Below are 19,031 nucleotides of genomic sequence, written 5' to 3'. Positions count from 1 at the left end.
CGAAAACGGAATCTAATCTAATCTAAACACAAAATTGGACGATTTTGCCGTGATCGAACACACCCAGCTGGCTGAACAGTATCCAGTTAGACCTGCTGACCACACATTTTGGTGATTTTTCTGCAGGTACTGCTCCACCAGTCAGTAGAACGCGGAGTTGGAAATGATCAATGGAATGAAGATCGTCAATGACCTTGTACTGAACAGAGTCTGCGAGGGTGGGAGAGCAGAAAAAGAGGTCGATGGTTGGGGATAACCTAGTAGCATTACAGAAATGAGTGTGAGTACCTATGTTGAGCAGCCACAGATTATGAGACGTCATGAGGCTTTCTAAAACCGGGCGCAAAAGGCAAGTATAGGTCGAGTTCCACAACACAAGACGAGAATTGAAATCTCCCAGGAGGAGAAGTGGTCGAGGGAATAGTTCCAAAGAATCTGTGAGAGCCTCAGAGTCTTCTGCATCCAGAGGAGTTAAATACAGCGAGAAAACTATAACCTTCTGATGGGCATGAATGTCAACTGCTACTGCTTGCAAGTCTGTAGCCTGGGGGAGGGCAGAGGAGTGGTGCACATTATTGACAAACACTGCAATCCCTCCCTTGGCTGTTTCTCCCCATAGGGATTACTAGCGGCATAGTTTACAGTCCTGTAGCACAGGGACGTCGGTATCTTTAAAATGTGTTTCTTGTAAACTCAAGCACAAGAAACGTGCCTTTGCTAGGAGTTTCACTTCCTCCACATGAGTCCTGAAACAATGGGAGCCATTTCATTGGCTTGCACCTGGAGGGTGAAGCACTTGTAGAGCGAGGGGGAGTGGGGGGGGGCTGCCTAGATCCGAGGCATGTAACTCTGTGAAGTCCTCCTCATCCATCAGACGAGTCTAAATGACGTCTGACGGTACCTGGGACAATTCTTGAACCAAACGTCCGGATATTTCCCTGCACCCTGTCCCTTTGACGATGAGTGGGAAAGGAGGCGTTTAGAGGCACTCTGCTTTTCGTGTGCCTTTTGGATGCTCACTGCGAAACTGGTTGGTTTCTCCATATGCAGTTGCCTGCATTGCGTTGTCTGTATTCTTTTTACCTTGTACACGTACAAGTAGAGGTGCTTGTTGTGGATGCAGGCATGTTGGACGTTGCCTGTGTCGATGCCCCCACCTTGTGGCTAAACACCACGGAAGAACATGAAGTGGAAAACAAAGGAGGTTTTGTTGCCTAATATTCTTTTTTTGGCTTCGGCATAGGGGATCTGCTTGGTCACTTTTATTTACTGTACTTTGGATTCCTCAGCAAAAACAGGGCAGTCTCGGCTCCAGATTGGATGGCTTCCAGAGTAGATGCTGCAGATCGCTGGAGATGGGCAGTCAGTCCCAGCGTCATGGGCTGCTTAGCCGCTCTTCCCATAGGTCGCTTCACCTCCACAACACATGGTTGTGTGGCCAAAACGCTGGCATTTATAGCACCATATAGCGTTTCGTATGTAGGGCCTAACAGTATGTCGCATATGTTTAGGCGGCGTAGGAGAACTGGATGCGACAATAAAAGTGGCAGTCTTTTCAGTTTATTCATTGTTCCTTCGTGTTCGTTGCTCTACATTGACTATGCTCTGGGTTGATTCTTGTTTCAACTCTGCTAAGTCCGTATTCATGATATCGCAGCATGTTACCAACCCTTTCTTGAGTTGAGAGAATTGTGGATCTCAACAACGATGTCATATTCACCAAGTTTTCACCAGTTCTTTAGAACTTTCACCCGCTTTGTCCTGTTAGTTTCGACCAACAAGGAGCCATTACGCAGTCGTTTTTATAGATTTTACAGTGCCAGAAAATCCTTCCGAAGCGGGACACTTTTTCAGATGTCCTCTCCTTCCTCTTTATCACCAGAAACGAATTTTTATTGATGACTCGATGAGCCCTATTATTTGTCCCAATTATTCTTACTATCAGGAGGACTGACCTCTGTCATTCTCTTGGATGAATGGGTGTGAGTACTCACAGAAGATATATTTCAAATGCTCCATTTCGGTCCCACGAGCAGCTAGGGATATCGGAGACCACTAAGACCGAGTCAAGCATGCCTGAGTAAACCTTATGCAACTGAGATGCAGAAGGATCCCCAGAGGTTGCCCGCTAACGGCTATTCCACCTCAACACCCATAGAGGTGTATCCCGTCCTGGCGATCCGGGTGGTCAAGCCAAGATCCTCCTTCCCTGAGACACACGACGTTCCTCCGCCGCGTCGCACGGTGCTCGCTGAAGCATGCCCAGAGCTTCCGGTGACAGAGGACTGGGGGCCCTTACCAGTCCCCAGCTCAGGAACCCCGGGATCGCCAAGCCCGTACCCAGCAAATGAATGCTAAGCCACTAAGGACAACTCTACAACAGACAATTATTAAAACGCTGGACGGTGCCTGGTAAAAACACGAACATGGAAGAATTTAAAAATTACAAGCTCCAAGGAAAGTCACAATAAGTCGCTTTTAGATTATGAGCTTGTAAAGCGCAATGCTCTCCTCTTTTGCTGATGCAACGTAACCTGCAACTTAGCTCTCTTAAACCTTCACTGGCTGTACAAACAGAGACAAACGACTGTGGCGATAGAGGTGGCGGAACTATATATTAGACGGTTATTAAAACACGGGACTTTTCTCATTAAAAACACAAGAAAATTAAGAACTAAAATACAAAGCGCACAATTTAATGAAAATGAGTAGCTTCTACTCTAGAATGTAGTGAAGTAACACTCAAACAAACAATGTGCTCTCTTAATGTGATGCTGCAAACGGCAGCTGGCACTTAACGAAGCTCTCTTAACCGCCACTGGTTGTTCTAACAAAAAGAGACGACTCTGACAACAAAGACGGCGGAACTTTACACTAGACACTTACTGAAATGCAAGATTGTTACTCGTAAATACACAAACATGTAAGAAGTTTAAGAATTAAACTACAAAGCGCACAGGTAACTCAAAAGTTGGAAACTCGTAAAGTAATATTGAAATGAATGGTGTACTCTTCTCCAGTGCTGCCGCAATGGGAGCTGGCATTTAACTAAGAGAGTTGAAGGAAGAAAAACCTACCTCTGTAGTATTTGTAGATTTAGAAACAGCTTTTGGCAATGTCAAATCTAATCCACTCTTTGAAATTCTGAAAGCAGAGTTATAAAATACAGGGAACGAAAAGCTTTCTACAAATAGCACAGAAAGCAAAATTTAGTTATAAGAGTGGAAGAAAATGAAAGAAAAACAGTAGTTGAGAAGGGAGTGAAACAATATTGTAACTTATGCCCGATGTCATTAAATCTGTACAATAAGCGAGCAGTAAAAAAGATAAAGGAGAAATTATTAAAAGGAGCCGAAGATCAGGGAGGAGAAATAAAAATTGACCGTTTGGCGACTACATTACCGTTATCTCTACAATAGCTCGTTATATCTGCTTTATGGCAAAGAAAATAGTAGTAGTGGGCGTTGTAAGAGAGCAAAATGCGCATTAATATTTCTGATTCTTCTACAATTCCTTGGGTTTCGCACGTTAAAATGAAAAAGAAAACAGATACTATCGATATCAGGTTATTCTGATGTAATCTGCACACTGAATGCGACGTGCTTTCTACTACTTATTGTCAAGAATCGAATATAAATAAAGTGGTGAGATGTTTCCAAACCATCCTTCACCAATATTTAAGTACTACATTAATCCTTTAACGGTTTTTTCTATACCTTGTATGGTTATGATTAAACTCACGGTCAAGCGAATGATAACCTGCAATCTTCGTCCTTGTTTTGTTATTTTCAGATACAAAAGAAATAAAAAATGAAAATAAGCACACACTTCTCGCTGACCAATAGCCGTACAAAAGTATCGCCCATGGCACCGTGCGCGATATTAATTTAGACAACGCATACAAAATTTCTGCTCTTCTACTGAAATGAAGTTTAATTTAAAGATTTTTAACTTGGCAAATTAAATCTGAGTATGTCAAAATTTACGTAAGCCACCCTCATCTCAGACACGGGAAATAATTTTGAAGACCCGTCGACGGAAAAGATAGTGGCCCGAGAAGAGGTTATAAGATGAACAAAAGTAAACAAGAGTAAAAGAGTGTAGTCGAATTAAAGGAGGTGGGACTCGGGGACTATGATGGGAAATGGGACACTGAAAGATTAGATTTGCTATTTCGGAAACAAGGTACCTGATGCTGACCGAGGCAGAGATGATAAAAATGGAACATTTCGAGAAAGAGGAATTTCTTAACATGTATTACTCTGACCAGTCACATTAAAGTGACCACTCATCCAAAGCCTTAATAACCACCTTTTGCAGGGCGGATCGCTTCGAGACGCACAGGAAGAAAGCTTATGAGGATCTGGAAGGTAGCGACAGAGGTTTGAAGCCATGCTGACTCCAATGCCATGACCAGCTGCTCTAGGTTTCAGGAGTGAGAACAGCCTGATGGTGCGAACTGCCCAATTTTGGTGGTCCCATAGATTCTCGTTTGGGTTTAAATTTAGGGAGTCAGGGGAGTGTGGTAAACTCATCATGGTGCTCTTCGAACCAAGTACGTACACTGCGAGCAATATGACACATTGTACTACAAAGAAAAAACAAACTACATACAGGTGTAAACATGGTCCGCAACGACAGATGGTTACATGTGTTGATCCATTATGCCTCCCAGAATGACCAGATCACCCAGGGAACGCCACGAAAAAAATTCCGAGAGATAACGCTCTCTCTCTTACTAACTGGACCCATTCGACGATTGTTGCAGAGTATTTACCTTCAGCATAAAACGCCATTCATCTGAAAAGGCCACCTGTCGCAACTCACTGGACGTCCAGTTGCCGTATCATAGTGAAAATTCGTGCCTTACTCGCAGATGAAGTGCACTCAACATGAGTGCATGAACCAACGCCTGCTGCACAACAATGTTCGTTGAGCGGACGTAAATGATATACTTTTGGTAGCTCCTTTGCTCATTTGGGCGATCAGTCGCCCAACAATTGTTCTTATGATCTACCGTACACATCTCAGCAGCCATCGTTCGCCCTGTGGTGTACTGTCAGATAAATCACTCTGTGCCGCCGGTGTGGCCGAGCGGTTCTAGGGCTTCAGTCTGGAACCGCGCGGCCGCGACGGTCGCAGGTTCGAATCCTGCCTCGGGCATGGGTGTGTATGATGTCCTTAGGTTAGTTAGGTTTAAGTAGTTCTAAGTTCTAGGGGACTGATGACCTCAGATGTAAAGTCCCATAGTACTCAGAACCATTAGAACCATTTGAACCAAATCACTCTCTTTCCGTATAACAACGACTGCACCGTCGTCGTCACCCCGTCAACCCCATCCGAAACTCTTTATACATCCTCCAGTTGAACAGAGGCGGATATCACATTAATGTAACGGAACTGCGTATAAATTTAAATACTACGCAGTCTTTTCTGAAGAAAGTTGCTGGAATGCAGCTTAGCACTGAAGTAAACTGTAGAAGGAAAGCTTTCGAAATGTGATGTTAAAGAAGAATGGTGCAGAATAGATCGATTAACTAATGAGGAAGTACTGAAGCGAAATTTGGAAAAAAATGTGTGGTACTACAATTTGCCGAAAGCAAGGGATCGCTTGATTCAGGAAGAAATCATCCGTCTGGTAATTTAGGGAAGTGTATGTGGGTGTCTTGAGAGTAAAAAATGTAGATAGAGACCAAGACTTGAATACAGTAAGAAGGTTCAGACGGATGCTGATTGCAGTAAATAAGCTGATATGAAGGTGGTTGCAGGGGAAAAAATGCTTCCAGTGGGTCTTAAGACAGAAAAACATTATGACAATGTGTTAATCCGTGCCAAAGATGATCAGTTGATTGAACGTGTTAGTTTACGAATATTTATTACAATAGTTCTTATTGATTCCATGTTTACGTTCTTCAAATACATTATAACTGTGCAGCACTGTTTGCAGGAACTACACTACTGGCCATTAAAATTGCTAGACCACGAAGATGACGTGTTACAGACGCGAAATTTAACAGAGAGGAAGAAGATGCAAATGACTAGCTTTTCAGAGCAAGGTTGGAGCCGGTGGCGACTCCTACAACGTGCTGACAGGACGAAAGTTTCCAACCGATTTCTCATACACAAACAGCAGTTGACCGGGATTTCCTAATGAAACGTTGTTACGGTGCCTCGTGTAAGGAGGAGAAATGCGTATAACAAAGGTCGGATTGTAGCCTATCGCGATTGCGGTTTATCGTATCGCGACATTGCTCCTCGCGTTGGTCGAAATCCAATGACTATTAGCAGAATATGGAATTGGTGGGTTCAGGAGTGTAACACGGAACGCAGTGCTGCATCCCAACGGCCTCGTATCACCAGCAGTCGAGATGACAGGCATCGTATCCGCATGGCTGTAACGGATCGTGCAGCCACGTCTCAATCCCTGAGTCAGCAGATGTGGACGTTTGCAAGACAAAAACCATCTGCACGAACATTTCGATGACGTTTGTAGCAGCATCGACTATCAGCTCGGAAACCATGGCTGCGGTTACCCTTGACGCTGCATCACAGACAGGAACTCCTGCAATGGTGTACTCAACGACAAACCTGGGTGCACGAATGGCAAAACGTCATTTTTTTCGGATGAATCCACGTTCTGTTTACAGCATCCTGATGGTCGCATCCGTGTTTGGCGACATCGCGGAGCCATTGGTTACACGTCACGGTCACCTCTTGTTCGCATTGACGGCAGTTTTGAAAAGTGGACGTTACATTCCAGATGTGTTACGATCCGTGGCTCTACCCTTAATTCAATCACTGCGAAACTCAACATGCGAAAATGCACGACCGCCTGTTGTAGGTCCTGTACGGGCCTTTCTGGATACAGAAAATGTTCGACTGCTGCCCTGGCCAGCACATTTTCCAGGTTTCTAACAAATTGAAAAAGTCTGATCAATGGTGGCCGAGCAACTGGCTCGTCACAATACGCCAGTCAAGTCTCTTGATGAACTGTGGTATCGTGTTGAAGCTGCATGGGCAGCTGTACCTGTACACGCCATCCAAGCTCTGGTTGACTCAAGGCCCAGGCGTATCAAGGTCGTTATTAGGGTCAGAGATAGTTGTTCTGGATACTGATTTCTCATGATCTATGCACCAAAATTGCTTGAAAATATAATCACATGTCAGTTCTAGTATAATATATTTGTCCAATGAATATCCGTTTATCATTTGCATTTCTTCATGGTGTAGTAATTTTAATGGCCAATAGCGTATTTTGCTCAGTAAAGGAATTAGGTATACTTTTTGAAAATTGCGGGGAAGAATGTAGCTTGTTCATTGGTCTTCTGCATGACAGTATGAGCCACTGAGCCACCTTTTTTTGGGTAAAAGGGAATCAATTTCCTATGAAACAACGGTATAGCAAATGATTTGGATGGCGGAGGTGCTTTGCGTCGCAGGTCGGTCTACCAGGCAGGGGCTACGGGCTATGGGCCCAGGGGCCAGGGGCTTGTTGGTGCGGCTCTCGTGCGAGGCCGGCGCTTAATTGGAAGGGACACAGGCGGGCGTCATTGTGGCGGCGCCATTCAGGCTGCGGCCGCGTGCTCCTTAATGGCTACCGCGCCGTAATGTGATTAGTTCGTCAGCCTCCAGAGCGCACCATTGTTGCAGGCGGCGGCTATCGGCGCCGGCTGCAGTGGGATAGTGGCAACTCTCCCACTGACACCCTCTCCACTCCCACCACCCTCTTCCTTATTCCTCGGTTTCAGTTTCGCACAAAGGAGTCTCATTTGCATATTTACAGCTGCTCTCTGCCTCGCGAAATGTGCGCCACTCCTTCCAAAGACTTGGCAGGGTTATTTTCTTTATTGAAGTTCTGGCACAACACTAGAATTCTTAACAGAATTACTGTCACGACGACAGTGACCTTGTAAAGGCAGCTGTAAAGCTGGACTGTCGTCAAGATAATGCATTCATTGGCGAAAGCTTTCAGAATGCGTTGGGTGGCAAATACATTTCATTCATTAATCCAAACTTTTTGTACAGTCAACATTATGAAGCAGCACTTTGCTTCTGTATCATCGTCATAGTAGTATTTGGGCTTTAGGCCTGCGAGGCTGTTCCTTCTTCGAGGAAATTTTTTCTTCCATTCAAAATAGCGCTTTGATTCTGTGTCACCGGCATTATAATATTTTAGCTTTAGGCCTGTGGGTTTGATCTTTCTTCAAGGAAATTGGTCTTCTCACCACAGAATGCTCTTTTTATGTTACACAGATGGTTTGGTTTATACTGCTGCAAGATATTTGTAATTCTGTTTCTTTCTATTTTAGTTCATTGTTCTTTATTCTGGACTTCTGTTCCTTCCATGCCCAGGAATGAATAGACTGTTACATACCATTGCTCTGGTCTCATCTAACTTTTCACTGTCGTATGTCAACAGGCAAACTGCCAACACTGTAAAGAACTTAAATTTTTATTCATTTCTTCGTTATCGCCCTTGATGTACTGTTAATTTCACCACAAATTCTTTTATATGTACGAATTTTATTCGTAATTTACGTTGTTTCACAGGAAGATACATTAACAAACACAATACCACAGATACTTGAAACTATATTCTTACTACATAATTTTACCAGTTACAATACTTCTTCTCAGATGTTCTGTCTTGGAAGCGCAACACCCCTTTTTTTATTACTGATATCTTTAAAGTATTTGTCTATGTTTTCCAGTTTATTCACTGTGAACTGAAGGTCATCTTCAAAGTAGTCAAAAATAGCCAGGCCATTTGCAAATGAAAGGATGTTTATACTCACAAAGACCATTTTAAAATTATTTTTCACAGTGGCTTATCATTCCTGTATGGTTCTCTATATTCTGTGAAATGAATAAAGAAGCAAAGCTCTGTCTTTCTGGACTCAGACAATTCAATCGACACCTACCGACCGTTACTTCGTCCTCAGCCAATGCTGTCATTCTCAGTCAGTGACGTCATTTAGATGCAGTATGGAGGAGCGTGGGGTCCGTACGTCGTTCTATTGGTCACTGCTGGGTTCGCAGTCTTTCAAGCCACATCATCTCAGTTGAGTGTGAGGCTGAGCGTACACTATTCCAGGCCTTCCATCAAGGAAAAATCTCTGCCAGTACCAGTTGGGTCCTCTGCAAGGAAGTTAGCCACGCTGTCCACTTATCTCTGGAGGAAGAAGTGGAATGAATACCCCAATAATGTTTCTTGTGCCCTGATATGATTTTCGAGGTTGTATATGCAGTTATCTGACTTTGAGATACGAGGCAGGGTATAGTCAACCACTTTAATTTCATTTTTCAGTGTAGTTTCCCACTCTAATGTGACTGGTTTTGTGTATTCTATGAAATAAATATCCTTATATGGTTTTTAATTATGTGAGTCTTGTGTTATGGTCATCAAGTTTGTAACTGCTCTTAGACGCTTTTAGACGTGAGCCTGACCGTGATTTATTGCGTCGACACAGAAGGGCTGCTTGCCAAGTGGTCTGGTGCCTGAAAAATAGTGGGTTACAGCAAGAAGTCATAGTAGTTGCACTGATAATAATGTACGAATTGCTGAAATATGTTTATTGCTTGTTAATAATAATCTTTTTGGGGTTTGATTATAACTATTTTTATTGCGATATAATTGGTACCAGCAGTGTAGCGTAGGACAACCTCAGTCTTAATTACTGTTGATTATCATGCTTAGTAGACCTATTTAGTGTTCTTTATATACAAAATAGGGCAATTGACAGTATCTCAATGCAGGTGATTCCGCATGTATAACTTACAAAGCTAGCAGGCGACAGGAAAACCGTCTACCATATGCAGAAATGGAAGTTTTGTGCGAATTTAACATAGAGCTGTTGATTTTCTAACGTGGTATGTCAAGGCTATTGAGAATATTGTCATTTTATTCTGTTAAAATTAAGTATGTAATTGTCAGTATCTATAGCTCACACGTGGCACAGGGATTCCTGCTTCCATTATCTTCTTCCCATGTCGTAAATTTCATACATAATTTACTGGACAAATGATGGTTTCTTTCTGGTACGACAATTTTATTGACAATAATGGCAATTTTTTCTGTTAAATCTGTATCTACATCTACGCTTATACCCTGAATGTTGTGTAGAGTACTTTTGCTTTCACTATAATTTGCCCTCTCCTCGGTTTCAGTAGTGTGTGAGAAGAACGGTTGTCAAAAGTCTCTAATTACTCTCATTTTCTCGTCGTGGACACTTTCACGGAACGTATATCGGGTAAGCAATACACTGAAAAAGGGTAAAATAACACTTTTTCTAAACCCAACAATGTCTCCCGCCGCCACCCATAAGACTGAAATTTTGCTCAAAGATGCCTACAACCATCCTCAGCAATAGTTTAAAAGCGTGCTGTCCTTCGACGTCACCCTCAGGTTCAGAGATGCTTCAGACAGCAAGGAGTCTGCATATACGACAAAAAAGGCCACGGCTCTAAAGTTCATGTAAGCTGTAAGGTGGGTTACCGATATTGCAATGGCATCAAATATCGCACCATTTCTACTCAACGCCACTGTGTAGGTGTCAGATGCTAGGAATGTCGTCACATTTTATCCCTTCTTTTGATGCTTCTGCGATGGAGTTCAGAATCGCGACATCCAGCGTTGAAATCGTATGGTTGTCTTATAGGTGGCCTAGGAAAATATTTCAAACACATTACCGATCTGAACTGACACAAAAAGCCCTCAGGAGGTGGCATAAAAAAGACGTCAGAAAAATCACACATTCCGTTCTGCTTTGACTACCACACATCTCGAAGATACGAGGCACCTTTGAGCAAAATTTGAAACTTATGCGTTACAATGTGAAGCAATTACGGGTTTTCTAAAAGTGATCCATTAATTTTGTGGAGCAATTTAGTGCGGTTTCTTCCACAATACCTACACTTACATATGAGTTACACATGTCTACGAACAAAGGCGAAATTAGTCTCTTTATTCTTCCATTTTCCACTTACAGACTTACAGGATACCCGAAAACACTCCACACACACAACTGAGTTCTATGTAATAATGAGGTTGAAATAACTCTTTGATAATTTTTGAGTAGCAGCCAGATATTGCAGGACGATTTTGTTCCTGATGTTAAAGTGCAAAAAACTGACATATATATGTGGCAAACAGTTCGAATTTGATATTCTTTCCCTTTAAAAGCGACTGTTACTAAAATGTGAAGTTATTGATATTCTGGCATTATCACACACCCTGTACAAAACTTTTCTACAATTTACCACTTTAACAACACCTAAAATTAGATAAACTGAAAATGGTTTTTAAATTTACAGCTAATTCTAATGTGGTTTTCATGTACTGATTTTCAGTATCGCTACAGATTTTCTCCAAGATTTAAGAATTATTTAAATTCGTCACTACTCATAGATAAAATATCTGTTTTTATGTTGTACTGATTAACGTATAATTGTCATAAAACGAAAATAAAAACAACATGTTCATAAATTCTAGTTTCAAAACCTATACCTACCTTTACCACACGTTCTGTTTCTTGTTTCTCTTCAAGGCTTATTTTGGTACGTCTTTTCATGTAATAATATTTGGGTGACTGTGTAGCACAAAAAATGTTCAGCAATAAATTTATTACTTTTTCGAACAGTTTCTTCATTTCAAGGTCATTTGCGTTAGAATGATCATGATGTAATAGGCCTCTTGAAATGTAATCGAAATATGTGCTTCCTCTTTATTGTATTTACCTGTAGTAGGAATTAATGAAGTTATATAGAAGGAAGATAAGGATTTCTGCTGACATGAATAAAGGCAGCATATTATAATGGTGTAAAGAGACTAGGATTCGTTGTGATTAGTAACACGATTATTCTTATCGAAATCGACATAAAACCAACACTAACAACAATAGTTCAGGTACAAATGTCAGTGTCACAATACGAAGGTGAAGATTTAGGGTATATAGGGGCACTGAACGTGTAACTCAGTATTTAGTTGAAGACAAAAAATCGTTTGGAACTGCAGCCCTATAGTTATGGGGAGGAATAGAAGACCTATAGGAGAATGTGGACTCAATGACAGGAGTGATAGGGGAGAAAGACTAATTGAGTTCTCCAGTCAATATCAGTTAGTAAAAGCGATCACACTACTGGAAAATCACAAGTTCATTAGGCACACATGAAAAAAGGCCATCCGAGCTCTTCAGTCTGCCATGAAAGCGCTCTCTCCCCCTCCCTGGTCGACAATAGCTTCTGACTCCTTCGCACTCACGAGTTATACTCAATAATACGACTTGTGGTAGGCCAACAATACGTATCACTCGTGTGTACTGTATGAAAAGATGCTCAACGTGTTAAAAATTCCAAATAAACTATGAAATATACCAAACAAACGGACATTTCTCATGATGCATACATTTTATAACCATTTCTCCTAATATTTGCACCTTTCAGTACGTAGTCAGTTATACAGTATGTACTAATTACACACTTAAGTCGGGTTATAAAATTCAGCAGTAACACGTAGGTGCGTAGTCAGTATGTACTGACGATACGGATTAAGTGTTACTGCTGTAGTTCTTAGGTCTAATGATGGCTGCAAAGTTGAAGTCGGTTATCAATTTAAGTAAATAAAGTAACATGTGACCAAGAAATTTACTTTTATGATTCAGTCCGTCACAAACGTCAGCACCGCAGATGAAAACGACCTTACTTCACGAAGAATTAGTGCTTAAGGAAGTGGGATTCTGAAATATCCAGGAATCATGATGCACATTTGCTATGAAACTGTAGATGTTGCGTTTACGTATTCGACGGTAAAAAGTTAACTTGGAGACGAATAGACATCCCTAAATGATCTCATAAATGATGGGGAGAGAAATATAGGTGCTGGGAAGACAACAGAAGATACACTTCAGCTGACTTACTAAAAAGAGATATAAAAAAATACGAAGGAAAAGAAAAGAATGCAAACAAGCAAAACTCCTGCATTGGTCACATATTTTTAAATCTTTTTGATTATTTCAATCTCAGAGTGATGATCTTCGTTGCAAGACTAAGTCCAACGGTATCATACAATCATGCATGGTGAATAGCTCCAGCAACGGTGTATCCACTTATGAGACTTCTTTTCATGAGATCTGCCTCGTGGTTTGCATGTGTTTCTTGGACCAGTACGACATGTATATTGTTGAAACTTCCTGGCAGATTAAAACTGTGTGCCCGACCGAGACTCGAACTCGGGACCTTTGCCTTTCGCGGGCAAGTGCTCTACCAACTGAGCTACCGAAGCACGACTCACGTCCGGTACTCACAGCTTTACGTCTGCCAGTATCCGTCTCCTACCTTCCAAACTTTACAGAAGCTCTTCTGCGAACCTTGCAGAACTAGCACTCCTGAAAGAAAGGATACTGCGGAGACATGGCTTAGCCACAGCCTGGGGGATGTCTCCAGAATGAGATTTTCACTCTGCAGCGGAGTGTGCGCTGATATGAAACTTCCTGGCAGATTAAAACTGTGTGCCCGACCGAGACTCGAACTCGGGACCTTTGCCTTTCGCGGGCAAGTGCTCTACCAACTGAGCTACCGAAGCACGACTCACGTCCGGTACTCACAGCACACTCCGCTGCAGAGTGAAAATCTCATTCTGGAAACATCCCCCAGGCTGTGGCTAAGCCATGTCTCCGCAGTATCTTTTCTTTCAGGAGTGCTAGTTCTGCAAGTTTCGCAGAAGAGCTTCTGTAAAGTTTGGAAGGTAGGAGACGGATACTGGCAGAAGTAAAGCTGTGAGTACCGGACGTGAGTCGTGCTTCGGTAGCTCAGTTGGTAGAGCACTTGCCCGCGAAAGGCAAAGGTCCCGAGTTCGAGTCTCGGTCGGGCACACAGTTTTAATCTGCCAGGAAGTTTCATATCAGCGCACACTCCGCTGCAGAGTGAAAATCTCATTATGTATATTGTTATCCCGTGCTAGTCTTGAGAGGATATCATATTTAGTCTTACTTATACCTTCTATGTTAATTTGCAGTACTCGGACTGATGGGCCGAGGTCTCTTATCACTGGGTTTTGAGAAGACCGATTCATTTTATTGTTTGCTTCCATTTGCACTTTTAAGCCGCGAGATGAGTTCACACTCATAGTGTAGCGCCACGACAGTAGTAGACTTTTAGCTACATTTCGGTATTGCCCGGGGTGTACCACTTGGAGGCAGTCTACTTTTACACCCTTGACGTTACCTTTGCTGGTAGAAAGTTAAAACATAACCCAAACCCAAAATATCTTGGTATAAAATTGGATAGATCGCTTACATTCAAACCACACCTAATAGATACTGCTGCTAAGATATGTACAAGAAATAATATTATTCAAAAACTCGCCAATACTAGCTGGGGAGGTGATGTACATACTCTGAAGATTTCTTCTGTAGCGCTGGTATACTCTGTTTCGGAATATTGCACCCTGTTTGGCTTAACAGCAGCCACACGTCTAAAGTGGATACTCAACTAAACAATACCATGAGAACCATAATTGGGTCCATTAAATCCACCCCACTATCTTGGCTTCCTGTTCTCTGCAGTATAGCTCCATCACATCTTAGGCGTCAAACCGCCTTAGTTAATGAATGGCGTAAAATCTCCTCCAATACCAACCTACCAATCCATCAGGACATTGCCCCAAATCTTTCCCGGCAAAGATCTAGAAGACCACCATGGAGAACAGCTCAAAACATTATGGCTACCTCTTACGATGCTATGGATTCATGGAAAAATGAATGGTCTCAGACTGGACTATCCAAGAAGTGCAATGAAATATCTTCTGGTGGAAACCTACCTGCTACAGACCTGCCAAGAAGAACTTGGGTTATACTCAATAGACTCAGAACTGGTCATGGCAGAAGTGGCGAGATGCTCTGTACATGGGGCATACGAGATTCACCATAGTGCGATTGTGGACATCCAGAGCAAACGATCCAGCACATCATTCAGGAATGCCCTAAACGTGTTTAAAGGATCCATTCGAGAACTTTATGCAGCCTCTCCTGCAGCCGTCGAGTGGATAGAAAACCTAGGCATAGAACTTTAAAGACACTCTGTAGATTCCATATATGTGATTGCTGAATGACCTTGTAGCAACAATTTCTATATGATAATTTTATCTTACCTATAACAAGATACCTTATTGTAACAACCTGTACATGCCTACTCTATCCTTAATTGAATGTCCATCAGACGAGACATTATTTATGTGTTATAATGAATGTTGATTTTATCTTTATCTGTCTGTATGTATTTAAACATAAAACCATTTGTACTTGAAAACCACATACGCTAAATAAACAAATAATACAATCATGCACAAAATATAACTTCAAGCACAAGTGTTTGTAGTGAAGAACATACCGATAAGCACTAAGATTCAGGTAAGATTTGAATCTTACCTGCTGGTTGGTATGTTCTGCACTACCAACACCTATGTTTGAGGTTATCTTTTGTGCATGATTATATGAGTCCACTGGACTTAGTCTTGCACGGAAGATGACCACTACATGATTGAAATCGAAATGCAATAATAGTAATAATAATAACAATAATCAGGGTTTCAAATTTATATGACCGATGCCAGAGTTTCCTTTGCTTGCAATACTTCTTCTGTGGTAGTGTTGCACAAATGTGTTAATGGAATCCAATATTAAGAAAAGAACGATCTTGGGAATCAAATCAAAGGGGATTACAGGAAAGCTAAAGCTAAAAGATCTGCGTGAAAAATGTGAATAGAACAGATAGATTTAGCACATAGAATATAATAAATAACTTTCGATTAAATCGAAAGCACAGGAAGAGTAGTAGAGAAATTCCAGCGACGGTGGATAATTTGAAGGAGTGCGCTGAAGGTCTCTTTACGAGGTGTGAGATATGTCAGCTGAGGTTATAAAAGAAGTGGGTGTCGACACGCAGATCATAGGAGATTCAGTATTAGAGCTTGACAGAGGTTGAATGAATGAAGCTAAAATTGTTGGAGAAAAGACACCAAAATGATTATTCAAGTTATAGTGTAGAATCTATGAGAATGGAGGCATATCATCCGACTGTTGCAAGAATATCGCTAACAAAATTCTGAAAGCAACAACGTAAGATCAGTGTGAGAACTATCACTTAACAAGTCTTGCATCTTAAGTGGCACTAACAACACTACAAGTAAGACTGAAAAAGGAAATTGAGGATGTATTAACAAATAATTTGGCTTTGGGGAAGGTAAAGGTACCGAATTCTGGAACTGAGTTTGATAGTGGGAGCACAATACAAGGAAAATCGAAATACTTGCATGTAATCTGTCGACCTAGAAAAATGGTGTATGATATAAATCTTAGAACAATGCTGTTAGTTGTAGAAAAACACAGTTAATATACATTATGGACAAGAAAAAAGGAGAAACAACAAGAGTGGAGGACCTAAAGGGAAGTAATGGGTTTGAGAATGCGTAAGGCAGGGTTACATTTTCTCTCCATTAAACCGAAAAGGCAATGATGCAAAAAGGGGTTCGTGAGTGGGATTAAAATTCAGGGTGAAAGGATATCAGGGCCAGCGTCCATTCTTGCCCGCTGACCGCAGCAAGATAACAATACAACCAATGTACCTATGCACTAATAAATGGCGTACTGTGTTCTCCTTCTTTGGTTAGTCAGTGAACATCCTCCTGGTTCCATGATCAAGCTGCCCGCCTAATAAATTCGTCACAGCATCGCAATCTCTATCGAGGTACGTAATTCCATCCGCCATCCAGACCTAAAACAACTGAAGCGTATTAGGTGTGGTGCGACAACAATGATGCTGTTACTTAACGCATTCCAACCGTCTGGTTCCAACTGAAATCACTAACTAATCTGGTTTTCAGAGCTCACATTACGCAGGGAATGTTCCTAAGCAGACTCATACGATGCAGCCGTCCGAGACATTTCAGTACCTTTTATGGTCGTTAGCTAAGTCTCAATGCTTTGTTGTTTCACGATAATGATCAATTATGATCGAAGCAGACTAAATCAATTAAAATTTGTGCCGCGGCCGGGACTCGAACCCGGGTCTTCTTGCTTACTAGGCAGATATGCTACCACTACACCACCGAGGCACTATGGCAGACATAGCTGCACGAACTACCTAGGTCGAGTTCCCTCCCCAACACAAACTTTAATTCATTTTCCCTTAATACCGTCACTATTGCCAGGGCTCGCCGGTATTGGCGAGCTACCCAGCATTGGACGTAGCGGGACGTCTGCTGTACCATATGGTGATCTTCTCAGATCTTATAATTAAATGTGTCCTTTGAGACTCACGTCTCGTTATTATCTCACGATAATGATCAATTATGATCGAAGCAGACTAAATTTTAATTGATTTAGTCTGCTTCGATCATAATTGATCATTATCGTGAGATAATAACGAGACGTGAGTCTCAAAGGACACATTTAATTATAAGCTTTGTTGTTTGTTGATATGCGCATGGCATTCCTGCTTATTTGTTTATTACTTATAGATATAGTGCTGCCACTGAGAGATGAAGATGTTAGAAGGTGACATATCTGATTTTGAAAATGCTGACTTCAAAGCTGATGATGAGGAACCTGTTTTGGACGCAGCTGTTCCAATTTTCGGGAACGAACATCTTGCTGGTGAAACGTAGAAAATAGGCCTGTGGAAATTAATAAACAGCATGACGATGAAGAGGAAGAATTCGATGAGACACACTCACTGTAAATCTTGAAACACAAAATCAGAGTGAACAACCTATGCATCAGATAAGAAGCAGAAGGTGGCGACAAAATAATTTGGAACCAATACATGTGACCTATAGTTCATCATTTTATGATCTTCGAAATAAGGACTTACATTGAATAGTTTATTAATAACAGTATCATTCAGAAGTTAGTTGATCAAATAAATCTATAGTCTACGCATAAAACAGGGAAGTCCGGTCGACACCTCAACAACTGAGATGTCTTAGGTTTTTGGTATTCATATTTTAGCAGCAATTGTTCCAGTACCAAAATACAGGATGTACAGGTAACGCTTCTGCCTATTATGAGCTGATAACAGGAACCGTCATGTGAACGATATTATAAGTTGAGGACTTATTTACATGTGAACAATAACGCTAATCGGGTTCCCGGGTTCGATTCCCGGTAGGGTCAGGGATTTTCTCTGCCTCGTGATGGCTGGGTGTTGTGTGATGTCCTTAGGTTAGTTCGGTTTAAGTAGTTCTGAGTTCTAGGGGACTGATGACCATAGTGCTCAGAGCCATTTGAACCAATGACGCTAATGTGGTTAAAAGGCAGCACAAAGATTACGCCAAACAGCTCAAAATCAGATATTTTATGGATTCTCTGAGAAATATTTTTCTGAAGATCGAGACAGAGGAGTGCAATACGGTAGATGAGATGATGACCCCACTCACTCCTCACACGTCTATGTTTCAGTATACAAAGAGCAAAGCACAACGATGGGGAGTCAAATTATTTGCACGGAGTGGATTAAGTGGTTTTGTGTATGATTCTGAAATTTGTGGCCCCGTCTTCTTGAAGTTTACTTCCTCTTTGTATTATGAGGCATGCCATAGAACGAACATTTGCAACACACTGGTGACAGTACAAAAAAATTCTTTTCCCCTTTTCCTTGATGAATTTTACGCTCTTCTATCCTACGACCTTGAGATTGCGACCCCTGCCTACTTTGCCTCCACGCCTCTTTTTCCGAAAATACATAGGGTAGTGCCTTCGAATCAAAACGTCCTCGCTCCCGGTTTCGAACACCGTATTTGCTTAAGTTTCAAAGAAAAATCATCAGCAATCTCGGTCGAAGACTTCCGGAATAAGAAGTTACTCTTGTTCGGCCAAAAGCTTTGTCAATAAGGGCGGAGGACCAGACTGAAGTTCAGGGCACTCTTTTTTCATTGGGGTGGGAATCTCCCGCTAAATGACGGAAGTACATCTACATCTACATCTACATGACTACTCTGCAATTCACATTTAAGTGCTTGGCAGAGGGTTCATCGAACC

At 41.7% G+C, this 19,031-nt stretch overlaps 1 non-coding gene across 1 annotated transcript; it reads right to left on the bottom strand.

Moving 5' to 3' along the window:
• Positions 1–17,035: 17,035 nt before the first annotated feature.
• Trnat-agu (transfer RNA threonine (anticodon AGU)) lies at positions 17,036–17,107 on the bottom strand. The gene has a single exon. It is a non-coding gene; the product is annotated as a tRNA-Thr (tRNA).
• Between the last annotated feature and the right edge of the window lie 1,924 nt (positions 17,108–19,031).

This window comes from Schistocerca gregaria, chromosome 3 (genome assembly GCF_023897955.1).
Source record: "Schistocerca gregaria isolate iqSchGreg1 chromosome 3, iqSchGreg1.2, whole genome shotgun sequence".
In the NCBI taxonomy this organism is placed as follows: Eukaryota; Metazoa; Arthropoda; class Insecta; order Orthoptera; family Acrididae; genus Schistocerca; species Schistocerca gregaria.
This window is presented reverse-complemented; position numbering and strand designations above follow the sequence as displayed.